The 26168-nt window shown below is 31.8% G+C and overlaps 1 protein-coding gene across 1 annotated transcript in view; it reads right to left on the bottom strand.

Moving 5' to 3' along the window:
- The window catches only part of MESR6 (misexpression suppressor of ras 6), a 50459-nt gene extending 26709 nt beyond the window's left edge, over positions 1 to 23750 (bottom strand). The window contains exon 1 of the mRNA XM_088228093.1: positions 23598 to 23750. The gene's annotated coding sequence lies outside the window, so the exon portion shown is untranslated. The remainder of the gene's footprint in view (positions 1 to 23597) is intronic.
- Between the last annotated feature and the right edge of the window lie 2418 nt (positions 23751 to 26168).

Consider the following 26168-nt stretch of genomic DNA (forward strand, 5'->3'; position numbering starts at 1 on the left):
AACAATTTAATAGTAATACATTCAAGTTTCTTCTCAAACATAACCATAATACACGCTTTACGTATAATGATGGTTTGGTAGATACAAAAGTATGTAATAAGTATGGTAATAGAACTCTCAAATATTTAGTACCTACCTTTTTTAATTTATTGCCGAAAGAACTTAAATTTAACTCACATTGTAACAAGAGCAAAATAAGAGAATGGCTACTCGATCAAAAGTTTATATAATATGAATAGTAGCTTTTGTGAAAATATTTTAATTTTTTATATATTTTCTTGTATTTTAAAAATAAATTTGTATATTCTGATCTTTCCGACTGTTAATTTATATCTGTTATTCATTGTTTTTATAAACGTAAATAATTTTATTTTTTTTATTTATTTATTTATTTAAAGAAAACAACAGCCATTACAACAAAAAATACAGTATATACAAATAAACCAAAATTTTAGGCCAATTATAGTTTTCTATATAAAAACTAAATAGAATGTAAAAAATTTTAAAAAAAAGCGTACCTGTATTAAGCCACTCCGTATCATATCACTTGCAAAAAATAAAAAAAATTAATATAAACTAAAAGTACAAAATTTAATTTATTATTATAATTTTTAAATAATTTAAAAAAAAAAAAATCATTTTACGGATCCCCACAGAGTAGCTTCAGATCAGCCTTTCCTCTTAGACATAAATACAAATGTACAAGTATATAACAAATTATATAAGTTAGTATAAATATAATTTCCACCAACAAGCTACAGAAATTGGCTTGGTGGGATTTTAGTTTTAGTAAAAAATACAACAATTGAAATTTTTTTAAATTTTTAAAAATGTTTTAATTATATTATTTAAATAAAAAATAAATAAATTAAAAAATATATAAAATATATTGCATAATACGCATTACATTAAAGAGTTGCAAGAAAAAAGTGATGTTCTATCGATGTTTGGATTTCGTTTTATATTTGAAGATTTACCATTGGACATAAATAAAAATAAATGAGAATATATTCCAATCTCCCCCTTCAAGGTACAGCAGTAAAACAAGATGGAAAATTATTTGCATAATAATTAGCCCTGTAACCATAATGTTTTGAAAATTCGAAAAAGAAGTCACCCCTGTATAAAAAATATTTAGATTTCAATAGGGAAATACAAAGTTTTGTTTAAAAAAATACTATTTGTCAATATACCATCAAACTAAGCAACACAGATAAAAATATTTTTGTGTGTCGTATAATCGTAGCTATGGTTTTTCGAAGTTCTGTAATTTAGAAAATCGCCATTGAAACTTCGAAATTACACCGCCCGCGACGTTATAAGTTCAGGTCAAGGTCAAAGTTGAACCCCGTACAATTATAAAACAAATTATTTGTACCGTTAAACGTCAAACGACGCTAAACGTCGAAAAATATGGCTACCGTAGAAACCGAAAACCGGTTCCCGGTTTCCATGACAATGCTATAATTTATTTGTTATGGTAAACACGTGGTCACTTAAACTTTTGACGTTGCAAAGTAGTTCATTTGAATAATAACCAATTTTATGAATTTTTAATTTTATAACGAGCTGAACCCGGCAATGCTTTGCTATTGCTAGATTTTAGTGCATACTCGTTTATATATTTTAAATGAACACAATCTATAGTTTGATATCAATTATTGTATTTAGTCCAAATTAAATACATATATACATGACTACTTTTGTGTTTCGGTTTACACGAATTGTGAGGACAGAGAATATTGATAAACAGGTGTTCGAACATTGTTTTCCCGTCACTGTCTTGCAGATGCCTCCCCAATACTGTACGAAAAAGACAACTGCATGTCAGTCCTTTTGTTAGAATAGACAAAATCGACGTTTCGTTGTCCCGTTTTCCGCACCTCAAAAATTAACCGATTTTGTTCTTTTTTTTAGACAGAGTACCAGAATAAAATTTTCTGTATCAGTATGTTTTGCGTTTTTCAAAAATAGTTTGTATACCACGCGCCCATAGATAGCAGGTAAAACTTTGTTTAGTTCCCATAATAAGCCATTTTTGTAAAAACGAAACAATAGGGACATGCCAATAGTAAATATCTATTGTGTGTAAAAAAATCACTGCTCTGGTGTCATAATTCAGACAGAAAATACGGGAATACGTGTGTATAAAGAAAACTGGACCGCGTTTCCTCTTGAGATTAAACATTTCTAACAAAACTTTACTTAATACTGCTTTCGTGTAACCATAGAAACAGGTTTAGTGTTTTTAATTAAAACTATATCTCTATTAATAAACAAAGACGCACCCGGAACCCTCTGACACTTAACTAATGCGTGAACGCTCAGTCCTGCCCTACGTGTATTTACTCGTTTTTTAACCGCCAGCCAAGTTTCGACGTAAGCTTGACATTTAATTCTAAACTGAGATTCTTGGTTATGTCGTAAAAGCGTGAAAACCGTTCGGATAAACGTAAAAAAGACAGTGTAACTTTTCATTGGTAAGTAGGTAGGTACCTAGGTACTTATTTATGATTGAATTCCAAAAGTTAAAATAATTGATTTTCAAATATTGAATTTAAGTAGGTAACTAGGTATTTGTTTATAGTTGAATTCCAAAACATGAAATAATTAATTTTCTAACAAAGAATTCATTTTGCAAATGTCAAACTCTGCGCTACTTACCAACAGTGGTGATTTTGTGTAAGAATCCGTTTTTCAAAAATGTATCAAATGTCCGTTAAAATTATTTAAGCATTAATAAAAATCTATTAAAAAAATAGATTATATGTGGAAATTAAGAAATTGTAAGGAAATTCATCAATTCAGTATCCATTTGAAATAATGGATGTTTGAAAACGTTAAAATACAAACTTTTTAATATAAAAACAAACAACATCCTCCGAATTTTTCAAAAAATGCATTTTAGTCTAATGCTGAAAAATGATAAAAAACACATATATGCTTTTAACTTTTTTTCCACTCAATACATTGAAGATGTTTTTATTTATAAACCCCGAAAACGTCAATTAGAAAATTTCGCGAAAAACCACACGTAAATCTGTCAAGCCGTTTTAGAGTTTTTTGCGAGACTAATAACGACGATTCATTTATATATATGTATATGGGTTATTGATGCAACGGAAGTGTCATAACGGAAGCAGATATAAAGGTAAATTTTAGCGGAAACAGAAACGGAACGGATGTGGAAGCGGAAATGTAAATACTATGAAAAAAAAGGATTTTTTTAAACAATTTTTAATGAAATTAATATTCGAAACGAAGTAGTGGTAAGTTATATTTCATGCAAAGTAGTTTGGCCGCTTTTACACCTAACAATCTGTTTCGGTGTTCTTCATATATCAGATCAGTGCCTCGATTATGAACGCTATCTTCATCTGTATATATCGAGACATTTGTAATGATGAATTCATTATTGATGATGACGTAGGTTGGACTTCATTCTCAATTTAAGTTCGGCACTTTTTGGGGGAAGGTATGCCGTCATCACAAGTGAAACTAGTGGACTCTCTGGTTCTGGTTCTCTCTGTTTCTTTATGTTTCTTTAAATTATCTATCATAAAGGTACGCATTATAGAACAGCCTGGAACACCCTCTCGCACGTAAAGCTCCGTTCAAATTTCCGTTGTAAAAGTTGCGGAAACAGAAACAGAAACAGAAACGTATGTCAAAAAACGTGCAGAACTTCCGCAGTTGCGGAAGCAGAAGAAGAGGTCTGTTGCATCGCTAATTATTATACATTTTCGATAAACTTCGCCATCCAATTAAATGCTAGTATTTTTACCATGCGTAATAAAACATTTATTATGTACAATATCCTGTAGCACCCTCTTTAGATCCTTCTCTGGCGCAAGATAGTAAGATAGTATAGCAAGATAGTATTGTGTTTAGCGTCGGTAACGAATGTCTGCGATATTGCGCATCATCTTGTGTTGTGACTTGTGACGCTTCCTATCGATTATCCTTCCACGTGACGTCACGAAGCCTTCAAATCCTTACGGGATAGAAAACACAGCATTATAATAACAAGGAACTAAATTAGTTAATTAATTGACAATTCATATCAATAATTTTATTAGCAAAATAGCAACATTATCGAGTCTTTTTTTTTAAATCAAAAATCTCGTTCCAAAATCGGAAAAAAATTCTTATGTGTGAAGCCTACTATGTAAAATCTAAAATATATATCTTATATGCAACAACTATGGGGAATATGAAACCAAAATGACATAAACAGACTACAAAGACACAAAAATAGTTAGTGTGTGATTTGCTTTATCTAACAGCAACTGAAGAACTCTTTAAACAAACTAAACAGTTAAATATAACTGAACCCTTTCAACTAGAATCCTTAAAAATTATTAATAATTTGAAATGGTGAAATTGTAGACGAAGAACTAAAACTTGGAAAAAATTGTAATAAACAGGACACAATTCTAAAACGACAGTCGAGACTAGTAAACCAGGGACTGAAATTATACAATAAACTACCAGACAAAACTAAAAAAAAGACTCAGACAACCTTTACAAAAGATGTTAATAATATCACTGACAACAGAACATGAATTTAAAAAAATATTTTTTTTGCTAAACAAATGCAATAGGGTTTATAAATTGATTTCAAATAAAAAAAAATATATTTATATATATATAATAATATAGGTATATATTTTTAGTATTTCAAACGATAATCACAAAATCTGGGACGCATACCAAAGTCACAATGCTAAAATTGACAACGTCGGAAATATTAGAAGGAAATATTGCACGCAGGAAAAAATGCAATCAGTTAGTTATAAAATGAATTATTTATGTAGTCGTATTTTTGTTTTGAAGTAGATCTTCGATATGCCAGAAAAACGTGGCTTTTTGTTCGGGAAGGGGAAGGAAGTATTGCGTCGTTCTGCGGAAATGAGATGAGGGAGGTGAAGAGGTCTGTCTACAAATATTTTCCTTAGCGAGGATTCTGCGTAGTACGAAGTAGAGGGAAGCTGCTGTAATCTAATAAGAAATGGCGCGTAGTTTGGATCGAGAACAGGGTACAATTAGCTACATTCTTCACAATAAACTGAAAAATCCCGTCAGTTCCCGAATTTGATAAAACGCACAAACGATTGCAAATATTACATTTTTTAATAAAATAAAATCGAGCTTTCATCATTTTACGCATATTTTAAATAAAGTGACGTATATGATATGTTTAAGAAGCAAGGGATGTGTTCAATATATATTTAAGAAGCGATCCTTCTTTTATTGAAAGAAAAATAAATAATTACATTCTCATGATTTACCAATCAATTTTAGGATTTTCAACGAGTTGTAAATAACTCAATATTAGAAAATGGAAATTAAGTTGGGGTAGAATGGGGTTCGAATCTGATCCGCGAGTCCGCAACACCAGCCACCAGACCACAACGTAATATTATTTTAATCTAAAGTTGTACCAATACCACGTTTACCCCAAGACCATGTTACAATATTATGTTACTTTTGTTCATGCGTATTGCTCACGCTATTTAGTCTCTTAATTTTGGACGATGATGAAATTTTACCTGTTGTCTAAACAAATTTTACAGTAAAAAAAAAACCAAAACCATCGTAATTTTGTAAATTCATGAAGTTTTTAAAGCATTTCAAAAACGCAATTAATTTTTTTTTTCATAAAAAGAGAAAATACTCGAGTTCTTTTTATTTACTCAAATATTTACATTTTCATGCCATTTCCTAAAAGTCGTAAATAACTTGTGTTGGAAAATGGAAATCGAGTTCTGGTAGAGTGGGATTTGAACCTGGGACCTTCGGTCCGCGAGTCTAAAATACTACCCGGTTCAAAACTTACTTGCCAATTCGCCATAGTTTTAAATTTTGAATAATAATTTGAACAGCAAGTAAATTTAAAGTAAATTTCAAAGGCTTTGAGATAATTTATACCCAATATATTTCTATTGATTATTTAGCATGTGCCAACAAGGTGAATGAAGTGTGTTTATTTTTATTTATTTTATTTTATTTTATAAACGGCAAATCTGCCTTTTAAAAACATTTATAATACTACATATTGGCTTTTTTTTAAAAAACATAAATTTCCTTATACCCAAGATTTATAAAAAAAAATAAACTTAAAAATTATACAAGATTTAGATTTAAAAAAATATACAGCATATTCAGTAGAAAGTTTAAATAATAAAACATTCTTCAGTAATACAACAAGAAAATCATAACTACTGTTTCATACAGCTGGGCAAAGTGAACAAAAAACTGTGTATATTATGAAATGCATGAATAAATAAATATAATTACCATTCACCCTCTTTGAAAAAGTTCAAAACGGTTGTTATATAGGAACAATAATACCCTACACTAAATATATCAGATACGTGGGAATAACTACTGCCGAGTTCATGAAGTCTGTTTAAAACGGCATTACAAGTATACACTGTCCGTGAATTGTTATATTAATTATGTTTCTTATTTAGTGTTAAAATTATTTCTCCGGTACCTGCAACGTTCAGCATTGAGTGAGCGGAGGAAGAAGAAGAAGAAATGTATTTTTAAAGACAAAACACAAGAGTGAGTTTAGTAATGCCTACACACAATTACATATATATACGGGTATCATAAGTTTTTATCTTGCTACCTTGCTACCAATATTAATGATGAAAGTTTGAAAAGTTGAAATTTATCTAGTGTTTACCATAATACGCATAGTCTATCAAATATCTATGTTTAAACTATAAACTATAAAATGACATAATGCGAAAAGCGGTAGCTACACAGGAATTATCTTTGAAGTTTTAACCCCAGACCCACAAAATGTTACTAAGATGCAAAAAAACTTCAAAGTTAAAATACGGAAATATAACTTTTTTTTTTTTTTAAGTAATAAAGGTCTATGAAATACCGCCCAGTAAAAAAAAATTGGTAGCATAATGTTTTTTTCAAATTTGTAATTTTAAATTACCGCAAAAAGGTCATTTCATTGGCCACGCCCTTGATACGTCACGATTTATGTTTATTTTTTTCGGGCCATTGAAATTTGTGCAGAACAATATCACGAATCTCGAGGTCACAACAACCGAGGCCAAACACGTCGCATTTTTCTAGCAACGTATTTTTATTAAATTTCACTTTTACATTTATGTATAAAAACATTTCTCCACAATATCCATATTGATTTCGAAAATACAATTGGATTAAGAAATCCATTTCATATATTTTTATCGGTATTCGTAGTATGTGATATTTCTCTATTCTCGGCAAATATCTCGTTTCGTTCATGTACCTAACTTGGACGGCCGACATTACCGAGAGATGATTTAATGAGCAAAGTTGCAGAAATCTGCATCGTCACATCTGCGAGGCTTTAAGAACCCTAACGGGGGAAATTGAAGCACATTTCAAAGTGCAAGTGCAAACGTCGAATAATTAAGATGAATAATTGAAGGAGCTTAAAAGGACAAAGGATGGCAGAGGGGGATAGAGATGAGAGAGGAAGAAAATCAAGTTGTTTTTATAGCAGGGTGCTCCGACTCCAGCGCAGTAGACGAGACCGAGACTCGAGGACGTTTCGAGTAATTTATAAAAGGCCGTTGATACGTAGACGATACAATATTGTTTTGTCCGGGGACTCGACCATTGTCCATTCGTAAACCGCAATTTGCAGGATAAAACATTTTCCCGAGACATCGCTACCGAGATAGACGGGCAGGCTATCTCCGCGGAACAACGATTACCCTCACCATCGCGCGGGGCCAATGTGACGCTGCCGAAAAAAAATTCTAACGAAAATGGCGACAGGAAACAACCCTTTATTATTTAGTTCATCCTTTAATTTCATTCGTGAATTCGCTCGTAACAAACGCCGTCGTGTAATCATTTTCGCAGCGCTCACGTGCGAACTGCGGCCGAATTTTCGTATTGTCCCAGCGTTCTGTCCCGCGCGGTCGAGGCTGTTCACGGAGCTGGGACATGACAATATTGTTATATATATTGTTTTGTTCACACGTAAACGGCCCTTAACACAAAAAGTAGTGTTGACTCGAATTATATATATAGAAATGTACTGAAATCTACTTTGGCAAACAAATGTTTATCGCAGGAGGCTAAACTAGCAGTTCACGACGGAATTCTAGTGTCAATTGTAATGTATGGAAATGGAAAATAATGATGAAAGTAGGTTGAATGCTGTTGAAATGGGATCCCTCAGGTGAATGTGTGGTAAAACGATGTATGATAGGTGCACAAATGTCGAGATCCGTGAAGTGTGTAAGGCTGAGACATGCATTATTGACAGAATCAAGAAAGGGGTGCTGCGTTGGTTTGGACATGTCGAGCGAATGGACAGCGAAAGAACGGCTAAAAGGATCTATGACGCGAATGTTGACGGATGCAGAAAACGAGGAAGACCGAGAAAGACATGGCACGATGAAGTCCATCAAATACTTGAAGATGGACGTGTCAAAAGTAGGAATAATCGGCGTGCGTGCATGAGAAGATGTATGAATGTAGAGTGAGAAACGGCGTGATGGTTTGTTTGTTTGAAATGTAGTGCTGAATCGAATTGTAATGATTAATTTGTAGTTTTTCCGCTTGCAAGTTGCAGCATTAAAATTTTTATCGACATTAGTAGCTCTTAACATATTTATATTCAGTATCGGGGTCTCGAAGTATTGAATCTCTGCCTCTGGTTCAGCGCTCGGTCCTTATTATTAACCCCCCACTCTACACTTCTACGGTGACTCTCTTATTAGAAAAACAATAAAATGATTAATGATTAGACGAAGAGTAAACAGCGGTTGGGCGGCAGCCGAGGGCGGAGGGTGATGGTGGTGATGGTGGTGATGGTGGTGATGGGGGTGATGGGTGACGGGTGACGGGTGATAAAGGGAGAGAGTGCGACCCTATGTAAATAATAATCATTATTAGACTCACCCTTAATTGTTTTGATGACAAATAATAAACTATGCCCCGAATAAAGGTTGTTTCACGAGTGCGTAGGTACTATGTAGTACTAGGTACCGAGGATCTCTCCAAATTCAATTATTTCCCTTTTTAGATTAAATAACACGCCTAAGATGACTTAGAATTTTTTCATTTTGTACTTTCATGTCTTATATTATAATATACAAGGGCCAATTTTTGTAATGTCTGCTTTCGCACTTAAAACATATATTCTTAAATAAATTTCATTAAACAAATTTCTTAAAACTTATAGCTTCTTCCACTCCTCGTTTAAAATAAAAATATTATGTGTTAATAACGATAAATTAACAAAAACAATATTTTTTCAAGTCCTTTCACAAGTTAAGTAAATGGTAAATAAAACCTTAATTTTAAACTACTTTTTAGCTAACAATATTTTGAGTTTGTCCAAATTTTTGTAGACAAGAACTGGCGTTGCTCAGGCGTTGCCTAGTATGTAGGTGAAAAAAATCAATTAGACGAACCTCACGTGCATGAATAAAAGTTTCAGCTTTTTAACTTGACAAACATCAACAGATGAAAGAATTGAAGGAATATAGATGCTCAAATATGGGCAAAATGGTGAATGTTACACAGTGTGTAAAGTGGCCACTTAAACCAGCAATTGACAGGTCATAAGTCCTGTAGATGCCTGGACTTCTATATTACCTTCTCTTAAATGTTATTCATCTCTGTTGTAATATGTTACTTTTTAGCTATTATATATGTACAATTTGTTGAAAATAGTTTCAAAATATAAAAATTTTAATTAAATAAATATGCGTTTTTGTGCGATGTTTGTTCTCATAATTCACTAAGTAAAATAAATCTGTTTTTTTTTTGTTTTCACCCATTGTACAAAAGGAAAGAAATATCGTAAAACTAGTTGAAATATAATTCCAAACGAAAAAAAAAATTTTTTTGATTAGTGAAGCCTGAGACTTTTTAGTATTTTATACGTATTCATTTTTAAAGTAATTATTAAGCTGAACATATAAACACGTAGTAAATAACATGCGCAAACACGTGATAATGTGTAGGAATATGTACCGTGTACCGTGTATATGTGTATTACACATCTTGTAATACACATATACACGGTACACGGTAAGCGTGAGGAGGTGTACCAAGTACCAAGTACCAATCTCGCAATACTCCTGAAGATAGTGGGCGGTGGATTGATATAAATCAGTTATTGATTTTTAATAAAGGCACTTAACTGTCATGGTTAATAATAAATTGATACTTCGATCAATTTACGGACAATTCAGAGCATAAAAACATTTCATTCATTCTCTACTGCGTACATAATCTAAATTACAAACAAACAAACCATCACGCCGTTTCCCCGTAAGGATAGGCAGATAGGATAGAACGTCACATCACTCTCATCAGATCTCGCTTCCTCTACATTCATAAATCTTCTTATGCACACGCGCCGATTATTCCGGCTTTAAAACTGTCCATTTTCAAGTATTTGGTCATGCCATGTCTTTCTCGGTCTTTCTCTATTTCTGTATCCATCAACATTCGCACTGTAAATCTTTTTAGCCGTTCTTTCGCTGTCCATTCGCTATGCATGTCCATACCAACACAGAGCTCCTTTCTTGATTTTGTCGATAGTGCTTATCTCAGCCTTAAATAATGTACGAATCTTGACATTTGTGCATTTATCGTACATAGTTTTACCACACATTCGCCTGAGAAATCTTATTTCTACAGCATTCCGCCTGCTTTCTTCCTTGTTTTTCCAAGCCCATACTTCGCTCCCATACATCAGGGTCGGGACCAGAACTCACCCTCCTTTCAATGCCTTTCTCAGTCATTCCACTCCTAGTAAACATACTTCCCAGATACACAAATTCCTCACCAATTTTATTATCTATTTTAGATTTACTTTATTGCTTAACCGTAACCAAATATAATATTTATATCATTTGCTCTCATACAATATTTTGTTTTGATAATAATTTTTGATCTAAGATACTTTTCAACACTTCTTGTTTTCAATTTAATAAATTATTTTTGATAAGATGAGGATATTCCACACTTTCTAGTACAACAAAAAATATGATCAGTAATGATTATTAATTTATTTATGATTGATTGCGTGGGTAATAAATAAATTGAATAAACATTTCAATAGTACTCGTAGATAACATTTTGAGAAGGGAATATGAAATGATAGGTCATAAGCCAAGCAAATGCCTTGCTTTCATAATTCCTTCACTAAAGTTCTGTTAAAATATCTATCGACCTAAATAAATATATACATTTTTTTATATCAAAACATTTTTCGCTTTTTGGTATGACGTTTTATGCTTATTTGTTTATAAATTTGTAAAAAAACACTAAATTTTCAGTTCTACGTCGATCGGGTTGAAGGATAGGTACTACCTTATCATCAGGACTTATACTAACTTAGAATCACTCACGTCAATATTTATAGGAAAGAAAAAATATTGAAAGATTTTTTTTAAAAGGAGATACTACTTATTTATTTAACTGAAACGAAAATACCTTACTGCTTCTCCTTCAAGTATCTACTAAAGAGACATCAATAATGGTATTATTTGGGTAACAGTTTCAATTTATCCAAATTACAAGTCAGTGTACCCTACCACATGATATTAAGAGGAAACGCGGTATGACTTTTTTTTTCTTCATATAAACGTATTCTCGTATTTTCTCTCTGGATTATGGCACTAGAGGAATGTTTTTTTACACACTACAGATATTTACCATTGGCGTGTTCCCATAGTTTTTTTTTCAATTGATTTATCGTTCGAATTCGGCAGGAAAACATTTCGTTAAATGAATTTACCCCCGAAATCGAACATCCCTGAACTGCGTATCAAATTGCATTTTTATCACACAGACATGTAGAAAAAATATAATACGATAACATTACGGGCGCAGTGTCAGAGTGCAAGATAAATTTTTCAAGTTTAAAGACAACATCGTCACATCGCGTGGGTGGGTGTTATATTGGAAAGGAGTGCGGACATGTAAGGCACCCAGAAACACGTGGTAAAAGACACGTAGACAGATAGAATACTAACAAAACATGGTATTTGGATATGGCCAATTTGACATGTATCGCGCCCATCCACCAGGCCCAGTAAAATTAGGGTTGGTGGATACTTATTTATTATTATATTTTTACGTCTTATTTCTTTGGTTTCTACCCGCGGGTGAAAATTTCGCTAAATGTTTTCATTTAGGGATCACATAAATATAATAATGGTTAAGGCGTATAAATCGAACTCCAGGGTTTATCGTACGGATGTCCAAGCCATTCTCACTCAGCCATACACTTAAACTTATGCACGTAGTCAACTCGAATTGGCTTCATCGGTATGGTCCACCCAGTATAATGTGTATGTATATATTATAATATTATAAAATAAAAATAATCAAATGGAGAATATCAACAAAAAAATATATAAGGAGTCTTGAATATTGTTTTAGTTACAATGAAAATGATTAGGGATAATCTTTGATTAAATTTAATATATAATCATTACAAAAGAGGCGTTTACATGTGATTTAAGTTTTCTTTTCAAATTCAAAATATTATTATGGATGATTCACTGAACCTTTTACAAACTATTTGTTTCCTCTTCGCTGTACCAGATTAGATTTCTCTTTTTTGTACCAACTTGTAAAAACAATTCAAATTCATTTATTAGATGTACAAAATATGACGAACCAGTATTGATATAGACATTTTGAACTACACATTACATTTATATAGCAAAATTTCTTCATGGAGTTGATCATTTGGGATAGTTGCTGAATATACGTCTTGCGTGGCTTATACTATATTAAGTATATGTACCGCATGTAATGCATGTGTATGTGTATGTTTTATATATGCACGTATATGTGCGTATGTATGTCTGTATATGTATGCATTCGTGTATGTGTACATGAATGACTCAGTGTGTCCATTCGCTATTTTTATCTGTTGTAAATAATTACCTCTATGGAAAACGTAAACGTTAACGATAATTGTTTTCATTTAGGGATCACATAAATATAATAATGGTTAAGGCGTATAAATCGAACTCCAGGGTTTATCGTACGGATGTCCAAGCCATTCTCACTCAGCCATACACTTAAACTTATGCACGTAGTCAACTCGAATTGGCTTCATCGGTATGGTCCACCCAGTATAATGTGTATGTATATATTATAATATTATAAAATAAAAATAATCAAATGGAGAATATCAACAAAAAAATATATAAGGAGTCTTGAATATTGTTTTAGTTACAATGAAAATGATTAGGGATAATCTTTGATTAAATTTAATATATAATCATTACAAAAGAGGCGTTTACATGTGATTTAAGTTTTCTTTTCAAATTCAAAATATTATTATGGATGATTCACTGAACCTTTTACAAACTATTTGTTTCCTCTTCGCTGTACCAGATTAGATTTCTCTTTTTTGTACCAACTTGTAAAAACAATTCAAATTCATTTATTAGATGTACAAAATATGACGAACCAGTATTGATATAGACATTTTGAACTACACATTACATTTATATAGCAAAATTTCTTCATGGAGTTGATCATTTGGGATAGTTGCTGAATATACGTCTTGCGTGGCTTATACTATATTAAGTATATGTACCGCATGTAATGCATGTGTATGTGTATGTTTTATATATGCACGTATATGTGCGTATGTATGTCTGTATATGTATGCATTCGTGTATGTGTACATGAATGACTCAGTGTGTCCATTCGCTATTTTTATCTGTTGTAAATAATTACCTCTATGGAAAACGTAAACGTTAACGATAATTTTTTTCTCGTTTAAGTTTTTTTTGCTGTCATATTTAATGTTTACATCTTTTACTAAATTTATGAACACTTAATCGGATGAAGAAATAGAGGAAGACCGAGAAAGACATGGTGAAAGAATTCAAGAAATGTGAATGTTTAAACATAGGCAAAATGGTGAATGATACACAGTGTGTAAAGTAGCCCCTAAACCAGCCAATGACAGGTCATAACCCCTGTAAATGTCTAAACTTTCATTCTCTAATACGTTCTCCATCCCTGATGTATTTTGTTAATATTATTTCTAACAAAATATAAGTAAATTAAAAAATGATTGGTTTTTTGGAATTCTATTTGTGATCCGTAAATATTGTCGCCTATTATCTTTGAATGCATTCTTTATTTTTTAAGCTAGAAATGTCTCCACATTTAGAATAGAATGCCTAAATTGGATTATAAGCAAATGTTTAATGTGGCTCCGTTTTAGCGGGAAATCAACTCGAGGGCGTTATTTAGATTCGGTGTTCCACCGTGGGTATTTTCCAGTGCAGTAGATGCATATTTTGGTTTATTTGTGGAGCTACCCACGGTAGGTATGTTTACGAGTAATTGAAAATAGTATTTCGCTCTGTCGTGGCTCTGTCTTGCTTGCTTTCCCAATGACAATAGACCCGCTCAGCTGTCCCCATCTGCAGATCCCTCCTAATATTAATGTCTAACTTCCAGAAATAAGTATTTACAGGGAAGCAATGTGTTTCATTATCCTGCGGTCCACAGCTACAAATGTAATTGAACGTTGTTATGCATAAAGCAGCCAGTACACAATTCTGAAAATATGAGATTTTGGTGTTATCGGATACAGTAAGGTATATTCTATGTTCTGCTAAAAGCTGCTAGGTCGCTTTCGTACAAAAAACTGTTATAATCACCTTCTGAAAGTGTGTCCATCACAAAATCAGCATTTCTCAATTTGCAGAAAACACCCACAGCGCTAGAATAATCTTACGGTATTTTAAAAATCATAAAAACTGGTCAAATACGTAATTAAATTCTTGTTCGTTACATCAAAAAACTAATGTATTCATTGTTTATCATTTATCAAAAGTCAAAAACATTCCAACTGTTCTGTATATTAAATTATTCACCCTTTTCACAAAAGCGCTATTATCTGAGTTTCACTTTTCTATGGCTGGCTGCTTTCTGTATAACTACGTTCAATTATATTTTCATGTTAATCAATTCGTAATAAACGATATATTATATTATCTGTAAAGATAACAATGAAGATGGAGGAGGATAAAAGCGTTCACTGTTTTAAAAACATTTTGATTAAACATATTTTAAGTGTGTCCAAATGTTTGTAGACAAGGACTGGATTCCACCCCCTTAGGAGTCATCAAGATTGACGTCTAGGCATTTACACAACCATACTGCCTTCTAAATAATCTCTATCTCTGTTCTTTATATATATATTATATATATTAATATTATCATTCAATGGACACCGGACACCGGACACTGCAGGTTTGTTTGGTTTACTTAACGTGGTAAATAAACGGAAAGCGGTAACTTTTAGCTAATATAGATATAATCGAAGTCTACGTTTAAGACGCACGGAAGATATGCGGTAGTGTGTTTAGATAACAAATATCTGGTCGTTTTTTTTTTAATTATTCAGAAATCATACGGAAAGCGGTAATTTTTAACTAATATATATATAATCGAAGTCTACGTTCAAGACGCACGGAAGATGTAGTGTGTTTAGATAACAAATATCTGGTCTTTTTTTATTAAATTATTCAAAAATCATACAGATTCATGTATATGATTTTATTAAAGACCAGTCTCGAAGATGTCGCGAAAGCGATGAAACCGGTCAATGGATATTCCAAATTTGTGGATTAAAGTATCACTCGTGTTTTATTTATATAATAAATTACAATGAACTTCCATCAAGAATTTTCACTTACAAACTTAAATGTTTTTCATAAAAAAACCGATTACGAAACCATCACGCCGTTTCCCCGTAAGGGTAGGTAGAGAGGATAGAACTCCACATCACTCTATCTTTACATACAGATCTCGCTTCCTCTACATTCATACATCTTCTCATACACGCGCGCCGATTATTCCGACTTTTAACATGTCCAACTTGTATTTGTTGGATTTAGTTTTGCCTATGTTTAAACATTCACATTTATTCAATTCTTTCAAACATATGCAAAATAGTGAATGCTACACAGTAAACCAGCCAATGACAGGTCATAAGCCCTGTAAATGCCTAGACTTCTGTATTATCTTGTCTAAAATTTTCTTCATCACTGTTGTAATAATATGTTAATCTAAAATATAACTGAAAAATTCACAACAAACGTCCGTTCGGTAGGCGTCTGCCGGCAAAGTGACAAAAAGTTCCTAGTGAGCGCACTCCCATAGCAATATACAGGCCGGGGCCGGGTGACAGTCGCGTCACGCTGGAACTTTTTGTCACCGTATTGTCATGTCGCCACAGTGAGCGCACTCTCATATATCTTCATAGCACTTGACACTGTGACAAAAAGTCACCGTGACTATCAGCGGGGGCTCTGAGAAGACATTTATGGGGTAAATAAACGAATTTTGTTGTCATCATCATCCAGCAAGATTGAAGGAGCCACCTGAAACTGATGATGGCGACGCAAACAAAGACGAGCAATGCATATACTGTATAAACCTCTATCCCAATTATGTTTCTGGTGAAAGGTGGGTGAGGTGAATAAAACGCCATAGAATGTGTCATGAGTTATGGTGCTAGAGCGGATGAATACATACCAGATTTTATATAGGTTTATTAAAAAACCCAGAAGTCTAGTTGTGGCTGAATGGAGTAAATTAAGTAAACTTCATTTATCGAATTTTAAGGAATTATACGTAAGAAACAGAATGACACGTGTCCGAGTGAGATTGACAGGCCATGATACCAGGGACCGGCGACTCGGGACATGACATATGTGATTGGACAAATACGACCAACTAGTAATGACGCACAAATTATTAGATGACAGATTGTAGACTAGAGAAGTTCAATAGGTCAAGTATCACATGACAAGTGCACTTTGGTAACATGAATCAAATATTCACCATATAATATATTGACAATGGGCATTTTAACATTATAATTTGTCGACGTTAAAAAGGCAAAGTAAATGATGCGCCGCTAGCCGAAATTGGGTTATAAATACCATACAAGTATATGGACTTTTCTTGGAATTTTAAGTTGCGTCGTATGAGTCGACTGACGGACAATGAGGAAGTTCAGTGACTTTTTCATTTGTTAATAGACTATCAAACTAACCGTATTATCATCGCTTCGAAGTTTTGTAATTTTTTTATTACTCTATTACTGAAAAAACCCTCTTATACGACGCCGACGTTCATAAAATTGACGGTTTTTTTAGTAATTATTTATTTATTTAATACATATATATATCTTAGTTAAACTGTTACATTAATATATTTTTATATTTTTATATATATAATTGGACCCCTGTATTTAGTAGCCTTACGTGTCATGTACAAGGCTAAGGTACTCGGAAAAAATCGTTTTTGTTTGTCTTGGAAATGGGATGTTCGATCACTGATTTCGGTTTATTACCTTTATGAGTCCAATCACCATTGTTGCAAAGTTCAAGAACAATGGCACGTGATAACTACTTTTAACTACAGTGTGGATATCCGTTAAGGATATTCCATCTTTCCTGCATTCTGCTTCAAGATTATGGCGTTGCAAACTGAAAAATAGGCACTGAAATAACAGATGTTCGATACTCTGTGAAGAAATATCACCGCATGGACAATAGTCATCATTCCTTAATTTATACCAATATAGATAACTTCTCATAGATCCGTGTCCGGTAAAAATTTGGGTCGTTTCGAAAGCACTTTGGTGATGATGACGGAAGTTTGCTGCATCAGCCAGCGTTTGGAAAAACATTTTAGTGATTTTACCTGTAGAAGAAGCATTGATATTACACAAATAATAAAAAAGTATACACAAATTTCTTAAAACCTTTTTCTTATAATATTAATATTTAGTACATCGACACTGATATATCATACATAATTGAATCGAAAAAATACATAAATATTTCATACAAAATTGAACTTATTTTTACGAATTGTCGTTTAGGTTTACATTAAATTCTGTTTTTTGTTGAATTTATGTGTTACATTGTTTTGAAATGATTTAAAATAAAAAAAAGTTATGCTCGTTTTTCAGTTTAAAAAATCTTTAATTCGGTTGGTAGTGTCGCGGGTTCTGTGGCATGAGGTCCGAGGTTCGAATCCCACCCTACCGAAACTTGTTTCCCATTTTCTAACACGGTTATATACGACTAAAAGAAAACGGCCTCAAAATTGAAATATTTGGGTAAATGTGGGTAAATGATTTACGTACGGTTTTTTTCGAAATGGGTACGCTGGGTATTTTCATAAATCTTAAAATCTTCAATTTAATCGGTAGAAAAAAAGTTAGGCGCGTACCTAAATGCTATATTAATCAACCTACCAGGGTTGCAATCGACGAGAATGCATATACTAAAAAATTGAGACGATGTTATTTTTTTCGTATATAAAAAAGTTTGTACTTAAATGTTTACAAACATTCGTTTTTTTATGGATCCCAATCAGATTCTTTCCTTAAATTCCTAATCATTTCTACCCATTGATTTCTTTTTACTGGATTTTTGGTAACGCTAAAATAATATTAACTGACATTTAATACATTTTTGAAAATTATATTCGTACATAAAATGCGCCCCTGTTGGTAAGAAGAGAGGAGTTTGACATTTGCAAAAAGAATTCTATATATGAATATGAATTATTTCAAGTTTTGGAATACAAGTACCGAGGTACCTACATATTAAATTATTAATTAAAAGTTACACCATCTTTTTTACGTTTATCCGAATGGTTTTTACACGCTTTTACGAGACAATCGGGCATTTTGGTTTCGAATTAAATGTCAAGCTCACGTCAAAACTCGGTTGGCGGTTAAAGAACGACTAAATACTCGTTGAGCATGACTGATTGTTTGGACATGAGATAAGTGTCATAATTTTAGATGGTTCAGGGTGCGTCTAAGTGTATTAATTAATATGTCGGTGGTTTTATTTAATAACTGCATATCTGATTCTATGGTTATGTAAAAGCATTATGAAGTAAAGTTTTGTAAGTATACTTGATAATGTTTAACTTTAAGAGGAAACACGGTCTGACTTTTCTTCATACAAACGTATTCGGCGTATTTTCTCCCTGGATTAGAGAACTAGAGCAAAGATTGATTTATTTATCTATCTTAGTTGGGCATAAAAGACCAGACATGTAGTTTTCTTTTTCGAACGCACAGTATTATATACCCATACCTATTTATCAAAATTCCCTATATAATGTACATTTACATTGAACTAATTACAATAATTTATATAAAAAACTTTCGACTGTGTTCATTTAATCTATATACGAGTAAATACTTAAATCTAGCAATAGCAAAGCATTGCCGGGTTTAGCTCGTTATTTATTTATTTTAAATAACAAGCACGCTAAATACTCATTAGTAAAAAAAATCAACTATGAGAAAATTCTTGAAGGAAATGCATTGTAATTTATTATAGAAAAAAAAGAAGAGCGATATTTCAATCCACAAATTTTGAATAACCAGTGTCCGGTTTCATCGCTTTCGCGACACCTTCGGGACTGGTATATTCACTGTAAATACAAAACCAGTAAGAATAAAGAATTGAAAATTATATAATAATTATTGAATCGAATTATTTTTGTTCGAATGACCATTTTACAAAGTGTTACCGACTTGGAAGAAGCCTGAGTTGACACAAGAGTTTATGTAATGCTATTTTAAAAAGTGAGTAAAATAATAAATATATGGTTGCGGCTCTTTTTTTATCAGGTCATTCAAACAAAAATAATTGAATTCATCTATCTACTATCATACAGGTTTTAATTATTTATCCATAGTGTTTTTTAAATAAATATATTTAATTTTATAATAAAGATACCAGCCTCAAAAATGTGGATTTAAGATGAGAATCACTATTCTTTTATTTCTATAATAAATTAATTTGTGAAGATTGCTTTAAACTAGCGCCATCTAGCAGTCACGGGGCGAAATAATACATATAATCTGATACAAAAACGTTATGCCACTGCATATTACAAACTTTGGGGAAATGAAAAAAAAACTGAATGCATAATTCATAAAATTACAATGTGGAGTACAGTAAAGTAAAGTACAGTGATTTTTTTCATTTATTGATAGAATATTAAACTAAGTCAATTAAAAAGTATATATTTCATGTATCGTATTATCAGCGCTATGATTTTTTTAAGGTTTTGTATTTTTGACATTACTTTGCATGTGAAGTCTCAAATACTCTTCCCCTTCTTCTTGGTGAGTTCTGCTGATTCGTCAGTTGCCTTACCGTAAACCGGAAACTTAGCACAACTCTCTAATCATTGGTTGATCCGGAAGGACTAGTGACGTCATGCAAAGTAGTTCATTTTTATTAAAATATTTTTTTTCATATATTTTCAAGAAACTTCGCTGTAGGTACAATATAATGCTCTATACCCCATTCATCGAGACTAGCCCCCTTTACACGTGGGAGCCACGAACTCAATACGTTGGAATACATTTTGTATATCCAGTTTCCGCTAGGCCTGAACTTCCTCATTTATAAAATAATAATATGTTTGACTTATGATAAATTAAGCTTTAATTTGAGTCTCAATTTTAAATTATAAATCAAAATTGCTATAAATATCCATACTTTTTAAGCCTTTGATAATTATGCACATTAGTTCCTACCTACTTAAAAGGGAAGAAAACAGGAAAAAGTACTATATTTTGCGTACGATAAGACACATCGGACCATAAGACGCACTCCAATTTTCGGTTAAATTTTCAGAGTAAAAAAAAGCATCTTATGATCCGAAAAATACGGTAATTTTATTTTTTAAATGTACCAATTTAATACAGCTATTTTTTAGTTAGTAGTATCATCTGAAACTTATTTTGTGGATTAGAGTTTTTTCACAATTAAAGGCAAGAAATGAGTTATTTATATCTTAATTTAAATGTCTACCCAAAGACATAGTAGGAAGGATTTTACATGTTTTATTGATTTATTAGCGTGGAAGATTGGCGTATTAAAGTAAATACATCACTGAAACCGTAAACAAAAACACTATACTTAATTGAAAAATTCAGTTGTCTTCACGTGTCTTTACTCTCTGTAAATCTCTCTCTTGATCAACACAGCGCAAACTATGGCTTGCATGCACCAATGTCCCGATTGTGTCGTATTGTAAACTAGAGACAAGATCTGGACTTTTTTGGTGTAAGTGTTTATAGATTTAAAAAATCACTAAGATAGACCGGATCTTGTCTTGAGGTGGTAATTTTTTTTTTTTTTGTGCTAGCTTTAATTTTATGTAGTTGTATTTTATTTTATTAGTACCTGTATTTATTATAAGAAATTGTATTTACCATTGATAGAATGGACTTCATAAGTCCGTCAAATAAATAAATTAAAGAGTCAAAGCACTCCTTCCAAGTACCCGAAAACCATTTTAAAAACCAAAGGTTTTGAAATCAAGTTTACTTTGAAAAAATATCAATTGCAGAAAACCCCTATTAAAATTTAATTAAACTCTACAGTTTTCATTGCCCTTTCACTGTGAGCTATTACATGGAGGGCTTATGTCGGACATTGTTATACTTTCTTATGACTAAATTATTTCAATTATACAAACTGTAGCAAAAAGTATTCAATTCACTTATAAAATTCAGTTACCATTCCCGTTATGGTATTTTAAATTAATTAAAATATATTTGTTGATTAAACAATATATGGAATTGAGGAAATATGGAGGTTTAAATAAAGGCAGAATGCTGAATGTTGTTGTGTGAATTGTTTGAGATGGGTTGCGGTCTTGTGAGTAGTGTCGCAGACTATGGATTATAAGGTTCGAGGTTTGAACCCCGCTCAATCACAACATGTTTCCTATTTTCTAACACAGTTCTTTATGACTCAAACGAAATGGCTCCAAAATTGAAATGTTTTGGTAAACCAAAAGAGCATATTAAAGTATTTATTAAAAAAATAAATATATACATATATATATATTTTATTTTATTTATTTGACACTTTATATACATACACAATATATATACATATAAGGGCGGGTATATTGCCTTAAGGCAATTTCTTCCTACCTACCCAAACAGTTCAGTTTGAGAAAATTATAAATACATGGACATATTGAATCTTGCAATTTTATAAAAAAATTAAAAACAAAGATTAACAAAATAAAAATATTAAAAAAAAAATTACACTATATTATAAATTACGTTATAGGATACTAAATCAACTAAATTCGTACTAATATCATGTCATTACGCATGTTCAAAGTGACATTGCAAACGAACTTCAAACTTCAAATCTGCGCATGCGTTGGCAATGCCCGGAGTATGTTTATTATCTTCTCCCTCTAACGCTAGTTCACCGGTATAAAGCGTTGTCTATCTCGCTCAAATGATTATCTTAGGAGATATGACATATTTCATAGAAATTCAGGGTAAAGGATTGTGCAAAACAGAACATGCACTGGGACGATTGCGCATGCGTAGACAAGAAAATCGTCCGCTAGAGTCGATCTCGCTAGATCTTTTGGCACTAGAATTGAATATTATGATGTTTACGAGTATAATATTGTAACAAATTCCTGTTTCTTTGTACCTATAACATATTTTTACTATTAATAAAATTACTAATTTATTTCTACATATTTTTACTTGGCAGTGCACTGCACTTAAGCACATACTAAGGAACCGCCTCTGATATATATATATATATCAATTTTAATAGATCGGGTTATATTAGTTATTATCCTGCTAAAAATCATAAGCACTCTTTGATAACATGTTAATGTAAATGGCAGAAATGCGGTAAACAAACAAATAAAGATTTACTATAACATTTGAGTTTGTCCAAATGTTTGTAGACAAAAGACTGGATTTCACACCCCCGGGAGTCATTAAGATTAACAAATTACAACAGGGATGGAGAATACCTTAAGGTGTGTGTAAAGTGGCTACTTAAACCAGCCAATAATAAGCTCTGTAAATGCCTAGACTTTCATATTCCCTTTTTCAAGGTATTCTCCATCCCTGTTGAAATTTGTTAATAAAAATTTACTTTAAACAAGTATTTGATGTCTTACGGTACACACATTAGAAATTCAGGGTAAAGATTACGTACGAATTTTAAAAATTGGATAGGCAAGAATAATTACTCTAGGTTACTTCTAAATCAGCATTTGTGAGTTACCCCCAAAACACATTTTCTTTTCCTCCTCCATGAATGTTACAAATGTGTTTTAGTTGGAAACTCAAAAATGTTGATTTTGAAGTCACCTAGTTGAAGTAATTACCCCTCGTTTTCTTGTTTGACATAAATATCAATGGTGTGTTAACGAAATTCAGTTTAAAAACTTAGTTGCAGAATTTAAAACCGTGTTCATAATTATTATATTGAATTAATAACTAAGCGAAGCTTTCTTTGGGCTTAACTCAATTAACTTGGTAATGTTTAATATAATGTTTTCATATTTATTTAAGTGTAATGTTTTCATCAAAAGTAACTGATACATTAGTAATAAATTAGTGATTTACAAAGCTAACCTAAAAAGTATTAAAATGTAGTTGTAATAAGTAAAAACTACACTCAGTGGCTTTAGAAAACAGTTCGAGAAGCAACATTATAAGAGAGGGAAATACTTACACTTTCGTAGAAATCTTTGAAAAGATCGGCTTATTTCTCTGAACATAAACAGTAACTGTAAACTCACAGAACCCAGACAAACAACGCTTTATAATTGTACTATTTGACAGTTTGACATGGTTATTGTTTGACATTTGACAGAAGATATACATTGGTGGTGCCAGATGACATTTGTCTTGCCTTAGAAAAAGGAAATTAGGTAGGTACTTGGATTCTAGTGTTTATGCTATAATTCGGTTTGTAAGACAAATTTGAATACAAACAATAAAAATATTCCTATATTATGTTTCAGCAGAGATGGATAATTTTTTTTAAAAGGAAGTATGGAAGTCAAGGCAATTACTGATACAAGCTTATAACAGAGGGATAAATTTGAATATGGAAAAAATGTATTTAATGGGATTGTTGGTTATTTGAGAGAGTGGCGAGGTCGAGAAAATTATAGATGGGATTTGACTATCTCGGAGGCTGTAAAAATCTAGTTCCGCGTTCGCGCGTATGAATAGACGGAGGCTGTCCGTCTCTCCGCTAACTGAGAGCAAGCGGAAACATCCGCCGAATGGAATCTTGAGATGTAATAGAAAATCGCGTCTTCCTAATGCCTTATAGCTTATAGAATATGTGGTATACAAGTTGATTCGCCATGTGTTTTTCCTATTTTAATTCCCCGTCACGATAATGTAATTCTAGTTAAAACTAAATGAATTAAAAGCCCAAAAGAAATAAAGAAAACTTAAATCTATTTTGAAAACGTGTAAATTGGAAGATAATTGAAAAAGCTTTAATGTTTTGTGTACCTATGTTTATAAAACTAGAACATGGGAATAATCTTAGAGCTAATTACAAACATAAGAGAAAGAAAAATACTTACAGATCCATAACTTATGCAGTTCGTAATTGTCACTCTTCACTTATATCTAACACAATATTACCGGTGGTTCCACTATGCGGAGAGTTTTCCAACAATCCTAATATAGGTATTTGCACAATATTTGACGATAACATCCAAGAAAAAAACAGAATAGGTCTTGTTTAAAATATTATTTCCAGAGGTTTCCACAATTGCCACCGGTGCGATGGCAGCACGTCGCGGCTCAAGAATTTCAATTAATTAAAAATGTGTTTGCGTTAATACTCAGTAATATTTTTATTTTTTTTTGTTATTAGAAAATTTTATAAAAATAATTCAAACATCCGTGTTGCTGACGTTTTTTAAAAACTAATTTTTTTTGTTGTTTAAAAATGTAATTAAATTAGATGCATATTAAATAACTATCAGCAATACGTCATGTTTTTTTATTCTTTGTTTATTAAAAAAAATATTTTGTGAATTCACCTTTTTTTAGTTTATTAAACACGGTTTGAAATTTTCCACTTTAATAATTTTTTTCAGAAACCTGCTACGTTTAAATTTTTAAAATTATTTTTTTTTATATACCTTATTACACCATCTACCAACATATGTACGTTACTTATTGTCCAAAAATCTTTTATAAAATATATGTTAGGAACGCCCATAAAGGCGGGTAAATAAAAGCGGGAATTTACTCCCGCCCATAAATTGGCGTTTTCGGTTGCAGTAAGATCGATTCTATGTTCTGCTAATAACAGCCAGGCCGCTTTCATAGAAGAAAGTGTAATTTTTACCTTCGATCAAGAAAACGGCATATCTAAATTTGCAGAAAACACCCACCACAATAGAAAAGTCTTAAGGTACTTTAAAAATCATTAAAACTGGTCAAATACATAATTAAATTCTTGTCTGTAGTATAATATAAAAAAAACTTAAGTATTTCTGGTTTATCATTTTTCAAAGTCAAAAACATTCTAACAGTTGTGTAGATTTGATTATTCAGTCTTTTCACAAAAGTGCTATTATCTCAGTTTCACCTTTCTATGGCTGGCTGCTTTCCACATAACTGCATTCAAATGGGGGTCATGAATTATTACTCTGGATATAAACTCATTTATATAACTGGTAAGTTATATTCAATAATTTTATACAAACCTCTAATACCCTTTGATCCAAGAAAACGAATGTTAAGGAAATAAAATAAACAAATTCAATAAAGTATTTATTTATTTTTCATACATAAAAATAATTATGTAAGATGACTCAAAAAAGATTGAAGAGTTTCTTTAGATATCATCACATATGATTACATTAACATTACTTCGCAACGTGCAAAGTAGATATAAGCTTTCATATAATAATAAAAATTTAGAATAATTATTATGACTGCTCACACAAATTATTGGTAAAAATTAATTTATTGTTTCAAAAAATAAAATAAAACAGTAAGCTTAATTTATAATACAATAATCACTTTTAATGTGAGTTCTCCATTACTGAGGAATGAAAAATTCGAAAGGTTTAATAAATGATTAAGGATTGAATTTTAAAAGATAGAAATATGTAGTTATTACGCATATCTGAATTTTAAACATTATTTGTGCCACCATTATGATATTGTCATCAATTAAATATGTTTTGCTTAAATCAAGAGTGTGTTTAATGCTTTTATATGAAAACACAAGTAATAATTAGTTTACCTATTTATGATAAACTAC

This window comes from Micrasema longulum, unplaced genomic scaffold, assembly GCF_059751315.1.
Source record: "Micrasema longulum isolate JH-2025_06_02 unplaced genomic scaffold, ASM5975131v1 h1tg000561l, whole genome shotgun sequence".
Classification (NCBI taxonomy): domain Eukaryota; kingdom Metazoa; phylum Arthropoda; class Insecta; order Trichoptera; family Brachycentridae; genus Micrasema; species Micrasema longulum.